This window comes from Ovis aries, chromosome 5 (assembly GCF_016772045.2).
Source record: "Ovis aries strain OAR_USU_Benz2616 breed Rambouillet chromosome 5, ARS-UI_Ramb_v3.0, whole genome shotgun sequence".
NCBI classification, from domain to species: Eukaryota; Metazoa; Chordata; class Mammalia; order Artiodactyla; family Bovidae; genus Ovis; species Ovis aries.
The window spans coordinates 9814263-9837346 of NC_056058.1; the positions used below are offsets into that span (position 1 = coordinate 9814263).

Genomic DNA, 23084 nt, shown 5'->3' on the forward strand with positions numbered 1-23084 from the left:
CGTCCAAGCTCACTCTTCGTGGGCAGGATTCAGTCCCTCACTGGCTGTTGGTCAGAGGCCTCCTTCAGCTCCTTGCAGTGTGAGCCTCTCCGTGGAGCAGCTCACAACACGATAGCTGGCTTTCCTCAGAATGAGCAAGAGAGAGTGAGAAGATACCCCAAACGGAAGTCCCTGAGGTTTTGTAACCTAGTCTTGGAAGGGATATCCCATCACCTTTGCCACATTCTTTTTTTTTTTCCAAGATTTTTTTTTGGGGGGGAGGGTATGTACCATTTTTCAAGTCTTTATTGAATTGGTTACAATATTCCTCCTGTTGTATGTTTTGATTTTGGCCGCGAGGGATGTGGGCTCTTAGGTCCCCAATCAGGGATCGAACCCACACTCCCTACATTGGAAGGCAAAGTCTTAACCACTGGACCACCAGGGAATTCCCGCCTTTGCCACATTCTGTTGGTTAAAAACAAGTCATAGAGCCCCATCCACACTCAAGGAGGAGTCACACAAGAGTGCGGGTTGATGGGAGGCATTTAGAGATTGCCCTGTGCACATAGGTCCAATGGTTCCGTATCACCAGCACCTGCCGCTCTGCCCGGCAGCTCCCTCTGGCTGCAGAGGCAGCTCAGACCTGCCTGGGAGTCACCAGACATTCCGGAGAATCCACTCCCCTGCGAGCATCCTTCAGCCAAAGAACACACCCCAGCTCCCTCAACCCTCAAAGAGATGACTCTGAGGTGCAGGTGCCGCAGGCCTCCGGAGAGGGGGAGAATTCAGCTCTAAGTGTTCCAGTCTAACCTGCTCGTGAATATGCTCTTTTAAAAAATGTGTTTATTTTTAGGGGTGGGATGGGGAGGGAGCTTCAAAAGGGAGGGGGATATATGTATACCTATGGCTGATTCACGTTGAGGTTTGACAGAAACAGCAAAATTCTGTAAAGCAATTATCCTTCAATAAAATAATCAGTTAAAAAAATTTATTTGCTTTTGACCGCACCGGGTCTTCATTGCTGCTCGAGGGCTTTTTCTAGTTGCAGCCAACAAGGGTACTCTCTAGTTGCAGTGCGCGGGCTTCTCATTGTGGTGGCTTCTGTTATGGAACACAGGCTCTAAGGCACACAGCCTTCGGTAGTTGCCGCACGTGGGCTCAGTAGTTGTGGCACACCGTCTTAGTTGCCCCTCAGCATATGGGGTCTTCCCAGACCAGGAAGGACCCTGGTGTCTGCTGCATTACAAGGCAGACTCTTAACCATTGGGCCACCTGGGAAGCCCTACACTCTAAAACAAACAAACAAATAAACATTTATTTATTTAAAATGATTGTGTGGGGTCTTAGTTGCAGCATGCAAGCTTAGTTGCCCTTTGGTAGGTGGGATCTTAATTCCCCAACCAGGGATCAAACCCACATGCCCTGCATTGGAAGGCTGATTCTTAACCACTGGACCACCAGGGAAGTCCCCATCAATACACTCTTTGCTGGGTGCCCTCCCTCCCCTATCTTCCCCCCACTTCCCCTGCCAGTGCTTCCTGCAGTCGCCTTCCAGGTAAATCACTTGTACTCAAATCAAGGTGTCTCAGAGCTCATTGTGGAGAACACAGCTATGTTTGCTTCCTAGGGCTGCTGTAATAAATAACCACAAACTTGGTGGCTTAAGACAACAGGATTATATTGTCTTATAGTTCTGGAGGCTAGAAATCCGAGTTCAAGGTGTGAGGAGGACTGTTATCCCTCCGAAGGCTCTAGGGGAGGATCCTTTCTTGCCTATTTCCTGGCTTTTGGTGGCTGCCAGCCATCCTCAGCTTTCCTGGGCTTGCAGCTGCATCACCCCAGTCTCTACCTCCATCTTTTTCTCTGTGTGTCTTTGCCTCCTCTTAGAATGATGCCTCATCGTTGGATTTAGAGCCCACCCTAGGTGGCTAAGACAGTAGAGAATCTGCCCGCAAGGCAGGAGACCTGGGTTCAATCCCTGGATTGGGAAGATCCCCTGGAGTAGGGAATGGTTACCCACTCCAGTATTCTAGCCTGGAGAATTCCATGGACAGAGCAGCCTGGTGGGCTACAGTCTGTGAGGTTGAAAAGAGTCAGACACAACAGCATCTAACACTTTCACTAGGTCCAATACATACCATCTCAAGATCTTTGGCTAATGACATATGCAAGGACCGTATTTCCAAAGAAGGTAACATTCTGAGGTTCCAGCTGAACGTGAATTGGGAGGCATTGTTGTTCAGTTGCTAAGTCGCGTCTGACTCTGCGACCCCGTGGGCTGCAGCACATCAGACTTCCCTGTCCTTCACCATCTCCCGGAGTTTGCTCAAACTCCTGTCCATTGAGTCAGTGATACCATCCAACCATGGCGCCCTCTGTCACCCCCTTCTCCCCTGCCCTCAATCTTTCCCAGCATCAGGGCCTTTTCCAGTGAGTCGACTCTTCACGTCAGGTGGCCAAAGTATTGGAGCCTCAGCATCAGTCCTTCCAGTGAATATCCAGGGTTGATTTCCTTTAGGATTGACTGGTTTGATCTCCTTGCCATCCAAGGGACCCTCAAGAGTTTTCTCCAGCACCACAATTCAAAAGCATCAGTTCTTCAGCACATTACTGGGGGGCGTTTTTCCACCCATTACATAGTGGAGAACAGTGGTGCTGCCATTAACCGAGATGCGGAAGATAGGAGAGGTGCAGGTTTAGGGTGAGTGGAGGGATCAAGGGTTCTATTTCGGGACTTTGCTGGTGGCCCAGTGTGAGAACCCACCTTAGAATGCAGAGGACATGGGTTCAATTACTGGTCTGGGAAGACTCCACATGCTGTGGAGCAACTAAGCCCACGCCCCACAACTGCTGAGCCCTTGCTCTAGAGCCGGGGAGCCGCAACTACTGAAGCCCATGCCCCACAACTAGAGATTAGCCCCCACTTGCTGCAACTAGAGAAAGCCCACGTGCAGCCACAAAAAGGCCCAGAGTGGCCCAAAGCACACAAATAAATAATAATCTTTCTAAAATGAGCTCAGTTTCAGGCATGATACCTGGGCATACCCATCAAGTTTCCAAGTGCAGACACCCAGGGAGGCAGCTGAAGGTCAGTGGAGAGGCTCAAGCTGGAGGTGTCATTGGCAGATACCATTGTTAGATATAAGCAGCATTTAACTCCTCAAGGCTGGTCAAGATCCCCAGGGAGCTGACCGGAAGTAGACACAGGAATAAAGAGGGCACGCTCCACGGCTCTCTCGCCAACATTAAGGACAAGGGATGAGGAGGAATCAGCAGAAGACAATGAGCAGAGGCAGCCAGAGACGTAGAAGCAGGACTCGGGGAGCATAGCATCTTGGAGGCTGAGAAAACACCCTTGAATTCAGCAGGATGGAGCCCTTTCCTTAGCTGCGCAGAGGCAAAAAGCCAACTGGAGCAGGAAGGAGAGGGGATTCGAGGGGGAGGATCTGGAGCTAGGGAGGAGAGACAGTTCTTGGAACGATTTGCAGGGGACAGTGAATGTATTTGGGCTTCCCAGGTGGCATTAGCGGTAAAGCATCCACCTGGCAATGCAGGAGATGCAGGTTTGATCCCTGGGTCTGGAAGATCCCCTGGAGGAGGGCATGGCAACCCATTCCTATATTCTTGCCTGCAGAATCCCATGGACAGAGAAGTGTTTGTTTCCGGTGGCTGCTGTAACACATAGGCATGGTCTGGGAAGCTTAAATACCACAGAAAACAAAAAGCAACCAGGACTTCCTGGTGGCCCAGTGGTTAAGAATCTGCCTTGCAATGCAGGGGATGGATGGGAGTTCAATCCCCAGTTGGGGTACTAAGATCCCACGTGCTGCGGGGCAACGAAGCCTGCGTGCTGTGACTACTGAAGCCCAAACGCTTTAACTGCTGAGTCCACATACGACAACTAGAGTGTACATGCCCTATGACGAAAGATCCTGCGTGACACAGTGAAGGTCCTGTGACCCACAGCTGAGACCTGATGCAGCTAAATAAATAAAAAAAACCAGAGCAAAACCAAACCAGAAAACCTATGGAAATTTGTTGTCTCACAGTTCTGGAGGTCAGAAATTCATAAGCAGTATCGTCAGGCCAAAGTCAAGGTAGCCCTTGAGGAGAGTCCATTCTTGGCCTCACCCAGCGTCTGGTGTTTCCAGGTGCGCCTTGCTGTGTGACTGCATCACTCCCAACTTCTGCCTCCATCTTCATGTGGCCTTTTCCACTGTCCTGTCCTCTTCTCTTCTAAGGATGCTGGTCAGGAATTCCCTGGTGTTCTGGTGGTTAATGCTCCATGTTTCTGATGCAGGGGACATGGGTTCAGGGAAGTTCTGCATGCTGTGAGGTGTGGTCAAAAAAGGAAACAAACAAAACGGTCAAAAAAGGAAACAAACAAACAAAATGTAGGGACTCTGGTCAATAGATTTAGAGCTCATTCTAATCCAGTTTGATCTCATCTCAAGATTCTTTTTTTTTTTTTTTTCCAATATGGTCAGTCCTTGTTGGTTACCTATTTTAAATATAGCAGTGTGTACATGTCAATCCCAGACTCCCAATCTAGTCCTCTCTCCATGCCCTCTTCTCCTCTGATAACCATAGTTTGTTCTCTAAGTCTGTGAGTCTGTTTTGTAAATAAATTCATTTGTATAATTTTTTGACTCTGCATATAAGTGATGTCATATGATATTTGTCTTTCTCTTCACTTAGACTTCCCTGGTGGCTCAGAGAGCAGAGAATCCAGCTGCAATGCAGGAGACCCGGGTCCGATCCCTGGGTTGGCGAGATCCCCTGGAGAAGCCAAGATTCTTAATGTAGTGATATCCGCTATGACTCTCTTTCCAAATAAGGTCACATCTACAGGTTCTGGCAGTAGGGATGTGGACGTATCTTTAGGCGAGGGGCCACCATTCAACCCACTACAGGGAGGAAAGGAACAGAGTTGGGGATGGGGAAGATGAGGCAGTGACCTTGACAATCCACATGGCCTCTGAGAGCTGCTCTTTCCAAATAGGCAAAACAAGGACTGGTCTTGGGACTAAAGGTTGAGTATGCACAAGACTGGCACGGCTCCATCTCATGGAGAAACCCTCTCTACCCAGAAACAGGGAGAAAGTCCCCAAGTCTCTGTCCACTGATACACACCAGTCCTCATCACCCACTTAGCCCTGGCCTACACTGGACCCATGACTTTTCTCCTGGATCTGAGCCTGCACCATATTCTTTCAAGCTTTAAGATGCTTGCCCAGGAAGTCTCCCCCTACCTGGATGGCATTCCCTCTTGCAACTCTATCCTCCAAGTTTCAGCTTAAGGGTCTCTTCTTTCATGGATGGGGTTGTAGTGATGCCCAAAGTCCCTATAGTAGATGCTATCCACTCCATCACACCACAAACTCTCTCTCCTGAAGAGCTTCCATGATTGTAATTACATAGTTTCACACAGTTATTATTTTTTATTTATTTTTGGCTGTGCTGGGTCTTCATTGCTATGCTCGGGCTTTTCCTAGTTGTGCCAAGCCAGGGCTACCCTCCAGTTGCGGTGCACAGGCTTCTCACTGCGGTGGCTTCTCTTGTTGCAGAGCATGAGCTCTAGGGTGTGCCAACGTCAGTGGTTGCCGCTCCCGGGCTCTAGTAGGTGTGTGCGCGTTAGTCACTCAGTCATTTCCGACTCTTTGCAACACCATAGACTGTAGCCCACCAGGCTCCTCTGTCCATGGGATTCTCCAGGCAAGAATACTGGAGTGGCTTACCATTCCCTTCTCCAGGGAATCTTCCCACCCAGGGATCGAACCTGGGTCTCCTGCATTGCAGGCGGATTCTTTACTCTCTGAGCCACCAGGGAAGCACAGGCTTAACAGCTGCCGTGTTTGGGCTTAGTTGCTTTGCATGTGGGATATTCCTAGACCAGGGATCAAACCCAATCCCCTGCATTGGCAGGAGGATTCTTATCCACTGTGCCACCAGGGAAGTCCAATTATTTTAAATTATTACAATTTTTTACAATGATTTACAATTATTTTAAAATGTCAATCTCCCCCCTTCCAGAATGCTGGCCTAGGGAGGCCAGGCCTGAGAGACCACTGTGACCCTTGCATCTAGCTCAGGTATAGCTCACACAGAGCAGGTGATCAGTAAACATGCCCAGGTTTCTGAAGGAATTCCTTTGTCCAGGTGAGGGGGATGTGCTGGGAATCAACCACTTAGGCAGGTGACTTGGTGTCTCAGTGATATTCTGGAATCTTCTTTGAGATAAGGGGACGCTAGGCACAAATGTGTGCATGTGTGCACACACACATACAGACAAAATGAGCCCCCAGCTCCCAAATTCTCCACGGAATATTTTTTCCCCAGGGCAGAAAATGAACCATTATTAAAACAACACGGCAACCAGCTGGGAAAACCCATTTTCAGCGATTTATATCACATCACGTGGCTGCCAAGAGGAAATGGGAGAAGCGCGGGGTTTTAAGCACTGGGTGAAGAATCGCGTTCCATCAGAGGAGAACAGATGGGTGTTTTTTCTCCCCTCTCTCCCCCTGCTCGGGCTCCAAGTCAGGAATCCACGTCAGCCCTGGGTTTGTTCTCAGGTGTGACGGGGGCAACTCTGGGAGGTGGGCCCCAGGGGACCCACCCAGGATGCCCTGTCTCCCTGCCCACTGCCTGCCCTGCCACCTGGGCGGGTGGGCTGCCTTCCCTGATCACCTTCTGCTGTTTTACATTTTCTTATCACCACCTGAAATTTTCCTTTCCCTTTATTTCCTCCCTCATCCACTGCCTCTTTCTTCGAAGGCAGTACCACATCCTGTCCCTTCATCGCCGGCGCGGAACACACAGCAGTTGATCAAATATCCACAGACATGGGCTAGCTCATTACCCCCGCGCATCATGTTCTGAGGTTATCATTTACGCATCTGCCCTCCTCGCCAGGCTGTAAGCGCACTCAAAGGAGGGGGCTCTTTCATTTCTTTCGCTCATCTGTGGAGCCACGGTCCTTCCACCCCCAAAGAAAGCCTGATCCACAGCCAGCCTCAGGGGTGGAGAGACTCAAGGCTGAGTGAGTCATTCGGCTGTTTAAAAGCCATCCGCGGCTTCTCGTCTTCAAAGCTGAAACCTGTTAGTGTGACTCCAATGGCCCCTCCCAATCTAGACCCCCAAAACACCTATTCAGTTTCATCCTAACATCCTGCACCTGCGCACCTGCCCTGGGCTGCAGGCCCTTTCTAGTCAAACCAGCTGGCTGATCCGCGGTCCCCATCTCACCCGTGGCGCTTTGCTCGGCTGCCTCTCTGAACCTCCCAGTTTCCACAGTTGGGTGTGCTGCGCGGTCGGCTTCCACCTTCTGACACCCCGAGCCCAATCCAGCCCACATCTGCGATTTGTTTTGCCCATGCAGGGTTTGTAAAATGGTAATAAGGTACCAGCTCTAAAATACCTGGTGATTGTTGCATAAAAATCTGTATTCCTGGCTTTCCATCAAAAGACATAGCCTCTGCGAATCTCAGAGGCAGTGCTCAGTAAGGCCGGCCCCCACCCCCAGGACCCACGCCCAGGAGACAGTGCAGGTCTGCCGGTTCTCACATGGTGAGTAGTTTACGGGAACTCTGGACCCAGGCAGAGTCACTCTTAGGGAATCTTCCGCTTTCCTCTCAGAACAAATCTCCTGGCTTCTCCACCTAGCTTAGTGTCTCAGGAGTCTGGGCTGTGTGGACCACACCGACGGGCTCCTGGGTCCTCCGGGTCAGGTTGGATTCAGCCAGTGAGGGGAGGGGGAGTGAGGGAGATATTTGTTCCCCAGTTCAGCCCCTGTGGCTTCTGAGGGCCGCTCGCGTCCCTGTTGGAGGTCACAGGTCTCCCCCATCCACACGGCCTGTAGTGTTTCCAGGTCATAGCAACTGCCCACTCCCCTCGCCCCTCAGACCTAGGGGTGCTAATAGCTCCCACTTGTCCTAGCCCAAGGCGTGGCGTTATTCCTTGTGGTTCCTGTGGTGCATCTGTCCATGCTGTGTAATGTTGTCCCATCATTTAACTCTGCTCAGATTACCCAGTTTGAATGTACCATTGGTTTCCAGCCCTACGGCCTCTCTGCCTCAATTAAGCCCTCTGGTAAATGGGGATAACACCTGACTGTAGAGTTGATGAGAAAATAAATGAGTTAATACTGTGTAAGGAAAGAACGTAGCAAGCGCTAATAAACGTTAGCAGTTATTATTATTCTGTGGCACAGTCCTCACCACTCCTTATTGCCCCTTGATGCTGAAGTGAAGGTCACCTGTGCCATTGCTCATGCAGACGCTCACGCAGATCAGCGTGTTTGTATTACCTGCTGTCCCCGATAGGTAGTGGCGTGTGTTGTCACCAGCTGTGTGATGTCACCCCTGCTATAGAGTTCCTAGGCAGTCCTCCACCCCACGGGATATCCATCCCTCTACACTGACCCCAGGAATTCGCTGGCAGTCCAGTGGTTAGGATTTAGCGTGCTCACTGCCACAGCCCAAGTTCAATCCTTGGTCCAGGGAAGTAAGATCCCGAAAGCCTCATGGCATGGCCTGTATCTGTATCTATCTATGCACGTGTGCCCAGTCAGTCATGTTCAACTCTTTGTGACTCCGTGGACTGGAGCCCACCAGGCTCCTCTTATCCACGGAATTTTCTAGGTAAGAATACTGGACTGAGTTGCCATTTCCTTCTCCAGGGGATCTTCCCGACCCAGGGATAGAACCAGCACCTCCTGCGTTGGCACACAGATCCCTTACCTCCGCGCCATCTGGGAAGCCCTGTTGTCGTTGTTCAGTCACTCAGTCGTGTCCGACTCTTTGTGACCCTATGGACTGCAGCACGCCAGGCTTCCCTGTCCTTACCGTCTCTTGGAGTTTGCTCAAACTTATGTCCATTGAGTTGGGGAAACATATATATACAGGAGTGATCCATTCATGTGTTTGCTTTCTCCACTGTACCATGATCCTTTCCAGGGGCTTTGTAAATGTTCAGAGAATTGACTATCAGGGCCTCTATTCTTATAGTTCCCTGAAGAGGAACTAAAAAGCCTCTTGAGGAAAGTGAAAGTGGAGAGTGAAAAAGTTGGCCTAAAGCTCAACATTCAGAAAATGAAGATCATGGCATCCGGTCCCATCACTTCATGGGAAATAGATGGGGAAACAGTGGCTGACTTTATTTTGGGGGGCTCCAAAATCACTGCAGATGGTGATTGCAGCCATGAAATTAAAAGAGGCTTACTCCTTGGAAGAAAATTTATGACCAACCTAGATAGTATATTCAAAAGCAGAGACGTTACTTTGCCGACTAAGGTCTGTCTAGTCAAGGCTATGGTTTTTCCTGTGGTCATGTATGGACGTGAGAGTTGGACTGTGAAGAAGGCTGAGCGCTGAAGAATTGATGCTTTTGAACTGTGGTGTTGGAGAAGACTCTTGAGAGTCCCTTGGAGATCCAACCAGTCCATTCTGAAGGAGATCAGCCCTGGGATTTCTTTGGAAGGAATGATGCTCAAGCTGAAACTCCAGTACTTTGACCACCTCATGCGAAGAGTTGACTCATTGGAAAAGACTCTGATGCTGGGAGGGATTGGGGGCAGGAGGAGAAGGGGATGACAGAGGATGAGATGGCTGGATGGCATCACTGACTCGATGGACGTTGGGTCTGAGTGAACTCTGGGAGTTGGTGATGGACAGGGAGGCCTGGTGTGCTGCGATTTATGGGGCTGCAAAGAGTCAGACTGAGCGACTGAACGGAACTGACTGAGGGCTGCCATTGGAGAAGGCAATGGCACCCCACTCCAGTACTCTTGCCTGGACAATCCCATGGATGGGGGAACCTGGTGGGCTGCCATCTGTGCGGTCGCACAGAGTCAGACACGACTGAAGCGACTTAGCAGCAGGGCTGGTATAACAAAGGACCATAAACTGGGTGACTTAAAACAAGGGATTTATTCCCTCACTGTTCTGAAGTCCAAAGTTGACATCAAGGTGTCAGCTGGGTGGTGCTCCCTCTAAAGGTTCTAAGGGGGGATCCTTCCTGGCCTCTTCCAGCTTCTGGGGGCTCTGGGCTTGTAGCCACATCACCCCAACCTCTGCCTCTGTTTTCACATGGCATGTTTTCTCCTGTCTTCATCCCTTCTCTTCATTTCTAAGGACACTTGTCATTGGATTTAGGACTCACCCTAATCCAGGATGACCTCATCCATTGAAAGAGTCTTAATTACATCTGCAAGGGCACTGTTTCCAAATAAGGTGACAGTCCCAGGTTCCAGGTGTTCATATTTTGTGGGAGTCACCATTGGCCCCTATCAGCCAGGACCCCCAGCTTCCTGGAGCCCTTAGCTTGCTTTCTCTCTTCACTCATTCAAATTTTTAAAAATATTTGTTTTTATTTATTTGGCTGCTTTGGGTCTTAGTTGAGGCATACGAACTCTTTTTAGCTGTGGCATGTGGGATCTAGTTCCCTGAGCAGGGTGTGAACCCGGGCCCCCTGCACTGGAAGCATGGAGTCTTAGCCACTGGACCACCAGGGAAATCCCTTGTTCAATTTTTTGAAGCCAGTGTAGACTCAAGATCCTGGAACCCCATCCCCTGGTCCCTGGTCTCTGGCTGCTCACAGTGGGTGGTTCTCCCCTTCCCATCCCCCCACATGGCAGGGGGTGGGGTGGGAGGGAATCATATAGGTCCAAATGCCCCCCATGGTTTTGTTTCCAGTGCAGGCCAAGCTCTCAGGAAGCCTGTTCCTCTGTGAGCCCCCATTGCCCCCTTTCAGCTCTCAGAGAACATCCCCACAACCCCCCTGCAAGCACTGTGGGGGTGTTGATCATCCCTTGGTGGCGTCAGGCTGGGCAGAGCGGTTGTCATTTCTCTTCCACCCGTCAGAACTCTGTATTCCCTTCAACAGCTCGCAGGCTGGCCTCTGACCTGCCTGCGATTTCTTTCTAGGGCTGACAGGTTGGGTTAAGAGAGAGCACTCCCCTGAGCCAAGACATACTTTTTGCTTCAGCCCTCCCTTTTCCAAGAAGGCCCACAGTTCCCGCTTTGCCTCGCACTTTCTCTGGACAGAAGCTGTCTATCACCTCACTTTCCCACCATCCCCTCCCTCCATTGCAAAGTGGCCAAGCTGGCCAAGGCACTGGTCCTGTTCAGCTTGTTTGGGTTGACTCTATTAAAAAAAAAAAAATTCTGGGACTTCTTTGGCAGTCCAGTGGTTAAGACTTCACCTTCCAATGCAGGGGGTGTGGGTTCGATCCCTGGTTGGGGAGTTAAGGTCCCACATGCCTTGGGGCCAAAAAAGCAAAACGTAAAACAGAAACAATGCAGTAACCGATTCAATAGAGACTTTAAAAATGGTTCACATCAAAACCTTTTTTTAAAAAATAATTTGCTTTTAAGGTAAAATTCACACAAGATAAACCATTTTCAAGTGAGCAATTAAGTGTGTTTTTTTATAGTGTTGTGCGACTAATTCCAGAACATTCCCATCACCCCAAAGGAAACCCCAGACCCATTAGCAGCCACTCTTCCTTACCCACTCCCTTCACCCCGGCCCCCAGCAACCGCTCATCTGCCTTCTGTCTCTCTGGATTTGCTTCTTCTGGACTTTTTGCATAAATGGAGTCACGTAACCTGTGGCCTTTTGTGTCTGGCTTTTCTCACTCAGCATCATGTTTTGGAGGGTCATCCATGTCGTAGGGTTCACTCTTTTATCGTGAAGCACGTGCTTCCTAAAATACAGCACTGTGTCTTTTAAAAATATACTCCACCTTGATCATCACCATAGCTCAAGATAGAGAATATTCCAGTCCCTTGGGAGCTCTCCAAGGCCAATTTCTAATCATTGTCTTACCTCAAAAGATCACTTTCCCAGGCTTCCCTGGTGGTCCAGTGGTTAAGAATCTGCCTCGCAATGCAAAGGACACTGGTTCGATCTCTGGGCCGGGAAGATCCCACATGCCAAGGAGCCACCAAGCCTGTGCGCCACAACTACTGAGACCACTTGCTGTGGCTACTGAAGCCTGCATGCCTACAGCTCACGCTCCACCACAGGAGAAGCCACTGCAATGAGAAGCCTGCACACGGCAAAGAAGAGTAGCTGCTCCTCCCGCCACAACTAGAAAAAGCTCATGAGCAGCAGCAAAGAGCCACCACAGCCAAAATAAATAAATAAATAAATAAATCTTTACAAAATATATCACTTTCCCAGTGATCCTCACCTGAAACCGACTGTGCCCCCCCCCCATCCCCCACAACAAGGGAGGGCACAACTAGGCAAGTGCTATTGGCATCTGGTAGGGGAGAGGACGGGGATACTTTTCAACATCCTCCAATGCACAGGATAGGCCCCATGCAGCAAAGAATCAGCCAGCCTCAAATGTCAGTGGTCCGTGGTAAGGAAGCTCTGGGCTCCCCAGCTCCACAGATTACTTCTCTCTGTCCTTGAGTGATAGGAATGTCGTCATGCGTTGCATCCTGTTTGTGTCCTGTAGGCAACACGCACAGGGCTGTGTATGTGTTCATACATTGTTCTTTTTCATCACTGTATTGTACTCCCAATATATATTCCAAACAAATTTACTCCAATTAATTTCCCATTTGCCAGTCAACGGTCACATGGCCAGTGGCCAGTATCTGGTGATGGTGAATGAAGATGCTGTGAACATCCATGTATGTATGTCTTTTGGTGGCAGAAGCTCCCATTCCCATTGGGAATAAAGGCAGGAAAGGAATTGTTGGGTCACAGCAATTGATAGCAATTAGTAGATCGGTCTGAGAGAATTAAAGCTCAGGGAATTTTACACAAAACACCTGACTTCTAGCTTCTCTTGAAGAATCCGTACCAGCAATTCCAAGAGCCTGGCTTCCCACATGGTAGATCTCAGCTGAAGTTGAGGAGCAGCAAGTGGCTGCTGGCTTAAAAGGGGGTGCATCTCCAGCTCCCCACAGCTGTCACCCTCCCTCCTCACTGCCTCACACCTGCCCCGTTTCTGTTTTTTGATCCCGTGTCAGCATCTGGCATTGAGGGCCCTGTCCCTGGCACGTGCAAGGTCAGGCATCACTTTTTCCCCCTTTCTATGGCTCTACTGCGGAGAAGGCAATGGCACCCCACTCCAGTACTCTTGCCTGGAAAATCCCATGGATGGAGGAGCCTGGTAGGCTACAGTCCATGGGGTCGCGAAGAGTCAGACATAACTGAGCGACTTCACTTTCACTTTTCACTTTCATGCATTGGAGAAGGAAATGGCAACCGACTCCAGTGTTCTTGCCTGGAGAACCCCAGGGATGGGGGAGCCTGGTGGGTTGCTGTCTATGGGGTCGCACAGAGTTGGACACAACTGAAGCGACTTGGCGGCAGCAGCAGCAGCAGCAGCATGGCTTTACCGCAGCCTAGTCTCTCCTGGCATTTTTCTTGACAACATTCTCAGAATCTCCTCTCTGCCCAGACCATCAGGGTCTTCTATGTTCAGCTGATGGATTCTTGCTGTCTGCTTACAAGTCACTTCCCCAGGGCAACCTTCTCTGAGCCCCCTGGCTGGGGAGGGCCTCTGGCCTGAACTCTCCCACAGACCCCATCTTCCACCCCATACATCCGTGGAAATCGTGCTGGTTTCCAATCAACTGGGACTGCCTCTGTCTCATTCATCTGCTTACCACCCAGGCTCAATGAACCGTGAACCCCAGCCATGGGGGTACAGGGTATGAAGGAGGGCCCTAGTGCCAGATTGCAGAAGCAAACTGGGCTCCTGCGTGGAGCCTGGCCTGCACACCTCCTCCTCAGAAGCTTTTCCCCCATCTCTGACCCATGGGGTCAAGATCTGAGAAACTATCCCCCTCCCCCCTCCCCCACAGTCCGTACCAGCCACGACTGGCAAAGTGCCAGGCACCTTCTCTGGGGTCCCTCATTTCCCACAGACCAGGCCCACCCCTCAACCATCCCAGCGGTCCCGACGCACTGTCCAAATGTTCCCCAGTCACGTCCACCTCACCTCCAGGACCATCCCTGACTCCTCACCTGCTGACCTATCTTCCCTCCCTCAACTTTGCTCTATGCCCTCAGTTTCCCCCCTCCCCAGCCAGCTCCGGCTCCTTACCTGACTCCTCCAACCTCGCCGTGGCATTTTTTCCCTCCCCTCTTTCAGCATCCTCCACGTGGGACTCGCTCAGCTCTCTCCCTTCACCCCCATTTCGTCCCCCCAACTCCTCCCCCAGTCCTGCGCTCTTTACCCAGGTCCCCTGCCCTCTCGACCAACCAGAGCACCTGCTGGGGAAGAGGCGGGGCCTCCTCCTCACCTGGCGGCCGCAGAGCAGCGGGGCAGCGGCCCCTAGCGGTCGGGGTGGGAAGTGCAACCCAACTGGCCTCCCCTCCCAGTTGGTGCCTTACTGGGAATGGACCACCATTGCTGCCTGCCAGCTGTTGCTCAGACTGGACCTGGGTGGCTTTCTGGACTCTTGCTTCTTGGGAGTGAGGAAGGTGATGCGTCCGCAGTGTGACCCAGAGGTGACATTTGAGAAGTTCTGCTGGGGGAGGGGGATGCAAAGACTAAGGTGTCCGGTTGGCTGTGTCCCTAGGCTGTGCCTCAAATCTGACCCTTTCTCCCCAGCACCCTGTTCAGGCCTCCATCACCTCTCACCTGGATTGACTGTGGAATCCATCTCCCCAGTCTCCTGGCTCCCTCTCAAATCTTACCACAGCCAGAGGGTTCCTGTGAACATATAAGTCGGGGAGAACCCTCCTCTGCCTAGAACCTTCCATGGTGGCTCCCAGGTGACTCTGATTAAAAACCAAATCTCCCCAAAGCACATCAGGCCAGCACGATCTAGGATCTAGCCCATTACCTCCCTACCCTCACCTCCCTCTCTTTTTGCCCTCACCCCCTCCCTCCAGCCACACAGGCCACCTCATTGATACTTTAACAACCAGCATGTTTCCACCTCAGGAACCCCCTCTGCCTGGAACCCTTTCTGCCTGGAACCCCCTTCCCCCAACCCCCGATCTCCCCAGGACTCCTTTTAAGTCTTTATCCAAATACCACCTTCTTAGTGAGCTCTTCCCTGACCTCCTCTATCTAAAACTGCAGTCATCACCATGTTCTGTGTCTTCCTTAATTTTCTTCCGTGGCACTGATCATCCTCTAACATCCTGTACCTTTTAATTGTCTGATTTCTCGTCTGTCCTTCTGATTGGAATGTCAGCCCCAAGAACAGAGAAGCTTGTCTGCCTTATTCACTGCTGTGTTCCCAGAAGCTAGCACAATGCCGGGCGCACAGTAGGTGCTCAACACATGCTTGTTGACTGAATGCATTGCCTTGCCCCCACCAATGACAGCAGTTGGAATTAATCCCCACCCACACAATATCCTCCCAGCTCAATTCTGAGACCTGTTTACCTGCCCTTTTCACTTGAGCCAAGGCACACAGGACAGGATGGGGCTCCGGCAGTGCCCAAGGTGGGGGTACAGGAAGCCTCCAGGAGAGCCAGGGGCACACAGAACTCCACCCCACCCACTCCTCAAGGCTTGGACAGTTCACCATCCACTCCCCTAGCACCCTGCTCATTTTCCAGGGCCATTTCCATCATGCTTTCTGTGCCTGCCTTACCCACTGAACAGGGATGCCCCTGAGAGGAACTCCAGTCTTACTGGCAAGACACTAGGGCATTCTCAACATCTAGCCCCCAGCCACTAAAGGCTATAAGGGGTCCTCTGTGTTTGAGGAATAAATGGAAGGGATGAATACACTGACTGAATGAGAAGCCCCTCAGGGTCATACATCCTGGCCGAGTGGGCTCTAGGTGTATCTAGGCTGGGGGTGCCTGGTGGGCAGTGGAAGGCTGAGCATTTTTCTTGAGACCAGAAATGTGTTTCATTACCAACCCCAACCCCTGCACCGCCCTCGCATGGGTTCCCGCACCTCCGGCACAGGGACCTATGGAACACAAAGAAACAGGACACCCACGACTGAGGGCGCCAGCCCTGAGGTAGAGGACTCAGAAGATCGGGGACAGAGGAAGGTGGAGGAACGCAGCACCCAGGTCGGTCAGCACTGGAGCTCTACACACGTGGACACAGGAGGAGGGCAGAGGGCACAGGTGAGTAGAGCTATCCACGTCTGAGGTCAGGGTGCGCCAAGTGCTAGATGCGCAGAGTGTAGGGTCTCCACGACGCCGGGGGATCCGTACGTGGGGTGTCGTAGGCGCGGGCCACCTGGGTGTGAGGGTTTTCTGGCGCAGGGTAAAGAGAAAAGTGAATGTCCAGTTGCCGGATGGACAGGACGTTGGGTATCCAAGACGCGGGTCACGCTGAGCGTGAGAATCCCGAGGTACAGGTAGGATGCGCAGAGAAGCGCCTTGGGAGTAGGGCGTCCGGGGCGCGGGTACGGACACGCGCGGAGCTGGGCGCCGGGAGCTGGGGCGAGACTGCGCGCGCGCGGGGACGCGTTAGATTGAGGAGCCCGGCTGCTGGCGCGGCCTCCACTGCGGCTGCGCAGCCGGGGGTCTTCGGGGAGAAGCGCTGGGGCTCTTTTGTGCCCCCAGCCTCTACTCATCCTTCGCCTTTTGAGCCCCTCGCCCGCGAGACCTAAAAACTGCGATAGAATGGAGGCTACTGAAACCGATCCCGGCCACAACACGGGGCGCTCTGCTGACCACAGGCTTTGGGGAAAAAGAGGAGGGTTTGGGGGAAGGAAGTCCTAGCCAGGATTTTTCCAAACTGAGCCGGGGGTTCCTTAAAGCATGGCACTCCTTTCCCTCGTATAAATTAAAGACACCGCTTCTCGCAGCCCCTGAAGAACGCAAGTTAGTACCGTCCCCCAGGCACATTCATTGGTTCCGAGGGTCTCTCCATAGAGCAGGTGGGTGAGCTACTCAGGGCTGGACAGCGGGATGGTGGGAGGACTAGGAGCCAGGGGGCTCTGGTGATGCTCAGCCTTCCTTGAGCTGCACGTTCTTCCCCCTTTCAGTCCCGCCAGGTTTATAGAAAGCTGGCTGTGTGGATGTGGGGGAGGGTTCCTGGTTGCCCCCTGCGGTACCGCCAAAGCCTTTCATGGATCCTACCAGGTGCTGCGGAGATATTTCAAAGTGGGAAACTGACGCGTGGAGAAGCGAAACCTCCCCCATTCTCCCATCCTGGTACTGCACCAACCATAGATGGATAGGACACCCTCCGCAGCCACCAATCTCCACTTCATACATATTTGGCCCCTTAGATCCAGCCGATGGGCCTGGCCATCCATATTTAAGGCCCAAGGTCTACAGACACGGAACCCTGGGTGTGAAGGAGGAATGAAGTTAGCTGCCTACTGTCTCCACCCTTGAAGTCTGCGGGCTCTATTTGGCCCCAGTTCCAGGCTATAAGAATCCCTGCCCAGTCCTGAAATGATGGTTGCCCACAGAAGCAGGTGGAGGGTGGTGGGTGCCATAGAGGTAGCCCCTGGTTACCAGGTCAGCCTGGAAGTCTGGCGTCTCTGAGCATGCTCAGTCCTGTTCAAGTCTTTGCAACCCCATGGACTGTAGACTGTGTCCGTGGAATTTTCCAGGCAAGAATACTGGAGTGGGTTGTCATTCCCTTCTTCAGGGTATCTTCCCGAGCCAGGGATCCAACTCACATCTCTAGCATCTCCTGCACTGGCAGATGGATTCTTTACCACTGTACCACCTGGGGAGTCTCTGCTTTTCCCTAAATTCAGGCTTCTGGGAAGGGATTTTTAGAGGATGGGTTCATTCACTTGCAGATGTTCCTCTTAGGGTTTCTTAGATTTTTATAGTGCCCCTCTAAGCCTGCCCCAAGTTTTATCTATTTATTACCCCAACCCTTTCCATTGCTACTTCCATGCTGTTTCCCAATTCCTCACCCATTCTGCAGAGCCAAGTTGGAATGGCAATGCATTCTCTTCCCTGGAGATAGAGACCAGGGTTTGCCATCTTCCTCATCCTCAGCACATCCCCTTCCTCTATAATCCAGGTCAGACTTGTCTGCCCCACTCTCCCCACTATTGCCTGTTCTGTGTCTACCTGAGATTCGGCCTGGACTTTGTATGCTCTGGCCCGCGTGCTAATTAGCCTGCCACTGGATGGTTCCCTTCCCTGAGGATCCAAACCAGGGATTTGCTCCTTCCCATCCATCAGTCTTCCCCTTGCACCCTACCTTCATAAAACGCCAGGCTTCCAGGGCCAGGCTTCCAGGTCCACTCTCCCGAGATCCTCACCGGGTCTTACCTCTCAGGACCTTCTAGTACCTGCCCCCCTCTAGTTTTACCTCAGCCCCCACCCTGCACTGAGCTGTCTATTCTGCCAAAGTGCCTATTTTTGGCCTGGGGCCCGGTTTTATAGCCCCCACTGTGGGTCTTGGCAGTCACAGCTCTGGCTCTGGGAATCCACGCCAAGTCGGACTGCCTTCCCCAACCAGGGAGATGGGGTGCGGGGCTCCCTTCTGCAGCTTCAGCATGAAGCCGGCCCCAGGCCTCACTCGGCCAGATGCCTAGGAACCCGCTGGTTCCTTGTCCTACTTCAAGTCCACCGGCTGCAGTATAGTCGCTCGGCTGCGGAAATCCATACCGAGTTTTTGCTCTTGCCGAAAACCTAAAATGCAATTTTTTCTCTCGCCCCCCCCCCCAACCCAAAGCAAGACCTTTGAGGCGTTTATAGATACTAACCTCCCCCAAACACCCACCCTCTCCGCTCCTGCGACCCGGTCAGTTCCCAGTCCTTGACCAGTTGCCACAGATCTTTAGCTAGGGTCTTGTCCCATCCCGCACACTCCAGTCCTGGCTTTACGGTCTTCCCTTGCCTTATATTGTAGGTCTGGTCTCCCAGGGTAGCAGCCTCCTCATTGCATTCCCTTCGCATCGCCCCTGGATCCTGAAACCGCTTTTACCTGCCTGCTTCGGTGCAGCCGGCGCTCCAGATCCTTTCGTGCCCGAGTCCAGCCCTCCTTTTGCCCCTCCTTCTTGCACGTCGCTGCCAGGAAGACGAGGGCAGCCCACGCCGCCTCAGCCACTAAATAGCCCCCTCCCGGAGCCCCCTGCGAGCCCAGGTCTGGAAACTCTAGGCCAGGTCTTGCTTGTTTCCACTGCATTAGGCATGACGCATTACTCCGTCTCCCGAGGAAGAATCCGGCCCGAAATTTGCGTGCCCGGGGTGCATTTGGCCCTGTCGCAGCTGCCTTCGTTCCTCCCATCTCTGTCTAATCCAACCCGGGTTTTGCAGACCCCTTCCAGATCGCTCTCATTTCTCCCCTCACCGGGCAAAGCGCCTTTTACTCCACTACCTGCAAAATCCGCTCCGGGTCTTCCTCCAGCCTGTCTCCCCTCCCCCACTTCCCGTTCCAACGCTGGGATCCAGCACATCTCCTTCCCTCTCCCGGTTTTTCCATAGGGACTAGAGGTGGGGGCGAAGGGGAGGAAAGTCCATCTCGGGTTTTCGGGCCGGCCTCCGGTGCGCTGGGGCAGGTTGCGGCGGCCGGTCCCGGGCGGCGGTTCCGGGCCGGGTTTTGTGCGTGCCCGCCGTCCCCCTCCCGGAGCGGGTGCGCCGGGGAGAGGGGCGAGCAGGCGGCTTGTCATTGCTGGTGCCCGGCGCCCGCTCGGTCCGCGCGTCCTGCGGTGCCCACGGGCCCGGCCCGGCGCCCCCCCATCTGGCCACCCCGGGGGCGCGACGCCGCCGCGCCCGCCTACAACCGCGCCCCCCCGCAACAAGCTCCGCGCCGCCCGCCCCCTACCCGAGCCCCCCGTGGCCACTGCGGGGAGCCCGAGCCGTCGGCGCGGGAGTTGTCGGCGCTGCGGCGCCCCCGCCCCGCCGTCTGCCGAGGAGGCCCCGGCGAATGGGGCCGCGTGGGCCCCGGAGCGGCGCCGCCGGGCGGCGGGGGGCTGCAGGGGCTCCCTAGCTGCTCCGTTAACCCCTCGGCTGCCGCCGTCGGAGGGGGCTGGGAAGTCGCCTGGGCGCACACGTGCCGCCTCCGTCGGGGCCGCGGAGCTGCGGGGAAGATGCGGGCAGCTGTTGGCGCCGCCTCGGGGGGCTCCGCCTCGCCCCAGCCCCCGGAGCTCTGACACCGCCCCCGCCCCGCCGCCTCCCTCCCCGGGAGGGGCGCGGACGCTCGCCCCCAGCCCCGAGTCTCTGCCGCCGCGAGGGGGCCGCCTTTGGAGCTGTGTAATCCGCTTCTTCTTCTTCTTCTTCTTTTTTTTTTTTTTTTTTAATTTTTGGTTGGTGACAGCGGTTCTGGGCCCCGCTACCCCTCGCCCGATTTCCCCCCTGTCCCGGTTCCGGGAGATGTGCCGGGCAGGGGTCCTGGGTTCGCGGAGCCGCAGGAGAGACGCGCAAGGCCGACCCCGGAGCAGCGCTGGACAGGTGAGTGTCTAAGGACCCCGGGCGAGGGAGACGCCGTACCTGGGCCAGGTGTGGGGGCCGAGGTAGGGAGGATGGGAGCCCGGGCCAGGAAGGGGGAGGGGATGCTGGAACCGCGGGTCACAGCACCTGAGCGCGAGGGGGATGGAGGGCGGCCTGCACCTCACCCCACCGGTGAGGGGGCCGGGAGGGGCAGCCCCCGTGGACTGTCGGGGGTGTGCGGATGCGCGGCCGCGGGGTGCCCGTGGGGGGAGGGAGCCGCGAGTGTGCCCGCGCGTGGCTGCGTGTGCCCGCGCGCGCGCCAGCCTTTGTGGGGAAGCGGCGCGGCAGTGCCTGCGTGTCCCCGGTGCGTGTGCGCGCGGGTGCTTGGCGCCCTGTTTGTGTAGGTGTCTGGGTGTGAGCGGAGAGGGTGCGTGTGCGCGCCGCGCGCCGGCCCCAGCCCCCGGAGGAGCCGTGTCGGGGGCTGGCACCCCACGAAGCCGGGCTGGGGGTTGTTTTTCTCTGGGAGGCAGAGGCGCGGGGGATGGGGAGGGGTCTGACTGGGTGTCTGGCCGGCCGTAGCCGTCGACAGCATCTTCCCTCCGCGGTACCGGGTTAAGCCTGGGAAGCTGTTGGGGTTCATCCACCCGGATTCGGGCTTTGAGGGCCAGCCCTCCCACTCTCCCAGGTGTTCGCCGAGGAGAGCTTGGGGTTTCAATTGTCATCTTTCCATCTGTCTGGGACGGGAGTCCGTGCCAGAAGAGCCTGGGCAGCGCTGTGTGTGTGCTCCCGCCGTGGCCAAAAAGTGGCCCCACAGGCGCACCGCCCCCGCCCGCACACAGCCCTCACACGCATCCCTGGCCCTAACCTTCCAGTCTCGGTCAGCGCCCAGCCCCATCCCTGCCCGGCCCCTCTCTGGACCTTCCTCGCGGTCCGCTCCTCCCTCCCCCATCCCCCGCCCCCCGCGCGCGCACACAGTCATGGCAGCCGAGTGGGTGTCCCTCCGTCGCAGCCTTGAGACAGGGCCCCCTTTCCTCCTGGTTCCTGCAGGACCCGGGGCCTGGGTTCCTCTGCCCACATCCAAACATGTGGTGAGCTGGGGGAGCAGGGGGAGGGGTTCAAGATGGCTGCCAAGATGGCTGGTTGCCTTTCCGCCTCTCTCTTTCTCTGCCTCTCTCTCCCTCTCTCGGCTTGCCCTGTTCTCCTCGCTGCTGCAGGAGTCACCGATGAGAGGGGTTTGGACAGTCTGGGAGACAGATACGGAGGACACCTGAGAGTAGATGTCTGCTCAGGGCTGGTGGATCTCAGTTCTGCTTGGGGAGAGGCGGGTGATCCCTGCTCCCCTCTCCAAGCACCCAAGGGCCGGGCGGGAACCTGTAACCTGACCCCAGACCCCAACTCCCCCGCCCCAAGGCCTAACAGCCTGGGAGCTGCCCGCCCCTCCACCTGGTCTCCTAGGCCTGGCACCCTGAATGGGTCATCAGGGTGTCCCACGCAGGGTCCCCGTCTCTCATTCTCTCCATCTGCCTGATGGCCGGGGGCTGTGGGTCAGGCCCTAGCTGTGGGGGCAGGTGACGTCTCCTTCCTCCCCATTCCCCCACCCCCAAATTCTAATGCCGGTTTTATTACTTAAAAGTAGGATGAAAACAGGGAGAATAAGAGAAGGAATACAACCTTCATTATCATATCGAGAAAATTATCCGTGATTTTCCTAACTAGTAATTTGCCTGCCATGCTGTTCAGAACTGACTTGCCCATTAATTACAGAGATGAAAAATCATCTGGAAAGCGGAAAAGGGAACTAATTCGATCCCTGGCTGGCAGCAAGGGCCCCCATGCACCAAGCCACATACGTGTGTGCTCACATGTGAGTGCCCGGCCTTCCAATGGCATTGCCACCTTCTTCCTTCTCTCTCTCAGGGAACTCCCTCGGGGCCTCAGCTCACCCCATGCTTGTCACTCCTGCTCTCGATGGGATGCCCACCCCAACCCCCTCTCCTGGGAAGCTGGCCTATCCATGCTGATTGCTGCCCTTGGGCGTGGAGAGGATGCCCAGGTTGAGGGAGGGCAGGGAACTGGGGACCAGCCGCACCTGGGCGCCGTGGGGCCTGCAGGGAGGAGGTGGAAGGCAGGAGACTCTAAGCCTGGTTTCTATTCCCAGCCTGCCCTTCTCCTGGGAGGTGGGCCATAGGGGAGGAGCCGGGGGGCCCCTGGCCCCTCTGGAGTCTGTTTGCATCAAGCAGTCTGGTCCTGGCTTGGGCACCACCGCATGTGGGGGGCTGACAGGAGAGAGCATGGTGCTTCAGCCCCAGCCTGGGCATCAGGGGGTAGGGGTGCCAAGCCCAGGAGGCTGTGCTGCCTGGCCCCAGAGCGGGTGCCCCTGATGGAGAACAGGAGGAGCAGTCTCCACCCGCTGTCCCCGTCCCAGCCCCTGTTGGCCACAGGGAGCTGAAGTTGTCAGTCACTGCCCTATCCTATCTCTCCAGCCAGACCCAGACGTGTGACCAAGGACACACAGAAGGCTCTGATTTCTGTGTGGGCTCCTCTCAAGGATTCAATTTCCAGACGCCAGACAGTTCCCCTCCTCCAGACCCTCCAGGGAGGTGAGGAGGGGGGTGATGCTCCTGAGATGGGGGTTCCCTGGGTCTGGAACTATACCTGACTGCACCAGCACCCCTCCCAGCCCTGGGCTCAGCCACCCTGATGAAAGAGGAAGAGGGGTCCCAGGTGGCAGGGGGGCTGCAGAACAGAGGCCTGGGAGCGGATCCCACCGCCCTGAGAGTCCAGGCTGCTGTGACCTGTGGGTACCT

The 23084-nt window shown here is 54.6% G+C and overlaps 1 protein-coding gene and 1 long non-coding RNA gene across 10 annotated transcripts in view; one reads left to right on the forward strand and one right to left on the reverse strand.

The window, feature by feature from the left end:
- Positions 1–214: 214 nt before the first annotated feature.
- On the reverse strand, positions 215–18894 carry LOC105610497 (uncharacterized). The gene is made up of 2 exons (XR_006059833.2): positions 18833–18894; positions 215–4311 (listed from the first exon to the last, which is right to left on the reverse strand). It is a non-coding gene; the product is annotated as an uncharacterized LOC105610497 (long non-coding RNA).
- Positions 18895–19272: 378 nt separating this feature from the next.
- Positions 19273–23084, forward strand: part of ADGRL1 (adhesion G protein-coupled receptor L1) — a 50822-nt gene continuing 47010 nt past the window's right edge. For 7 of the 9 annotated variants that reach the window (XM_060416269.1, XM_042249811.1, XM_042249813.1 and 4 more), the window contains exon 1: positions 19474–20298. The gene's annotated coding sequence lies outside the window, so the exon portion shown is untranslated. Of the gene's footprint in view, positions 19342–19473; positions 20299–21244; positions 21366–23084 lie in introns of those variants that run through there. The other 2 variants (XM_060416268.1, XM_042249810.2) reach the window with 2 other exon arrangements.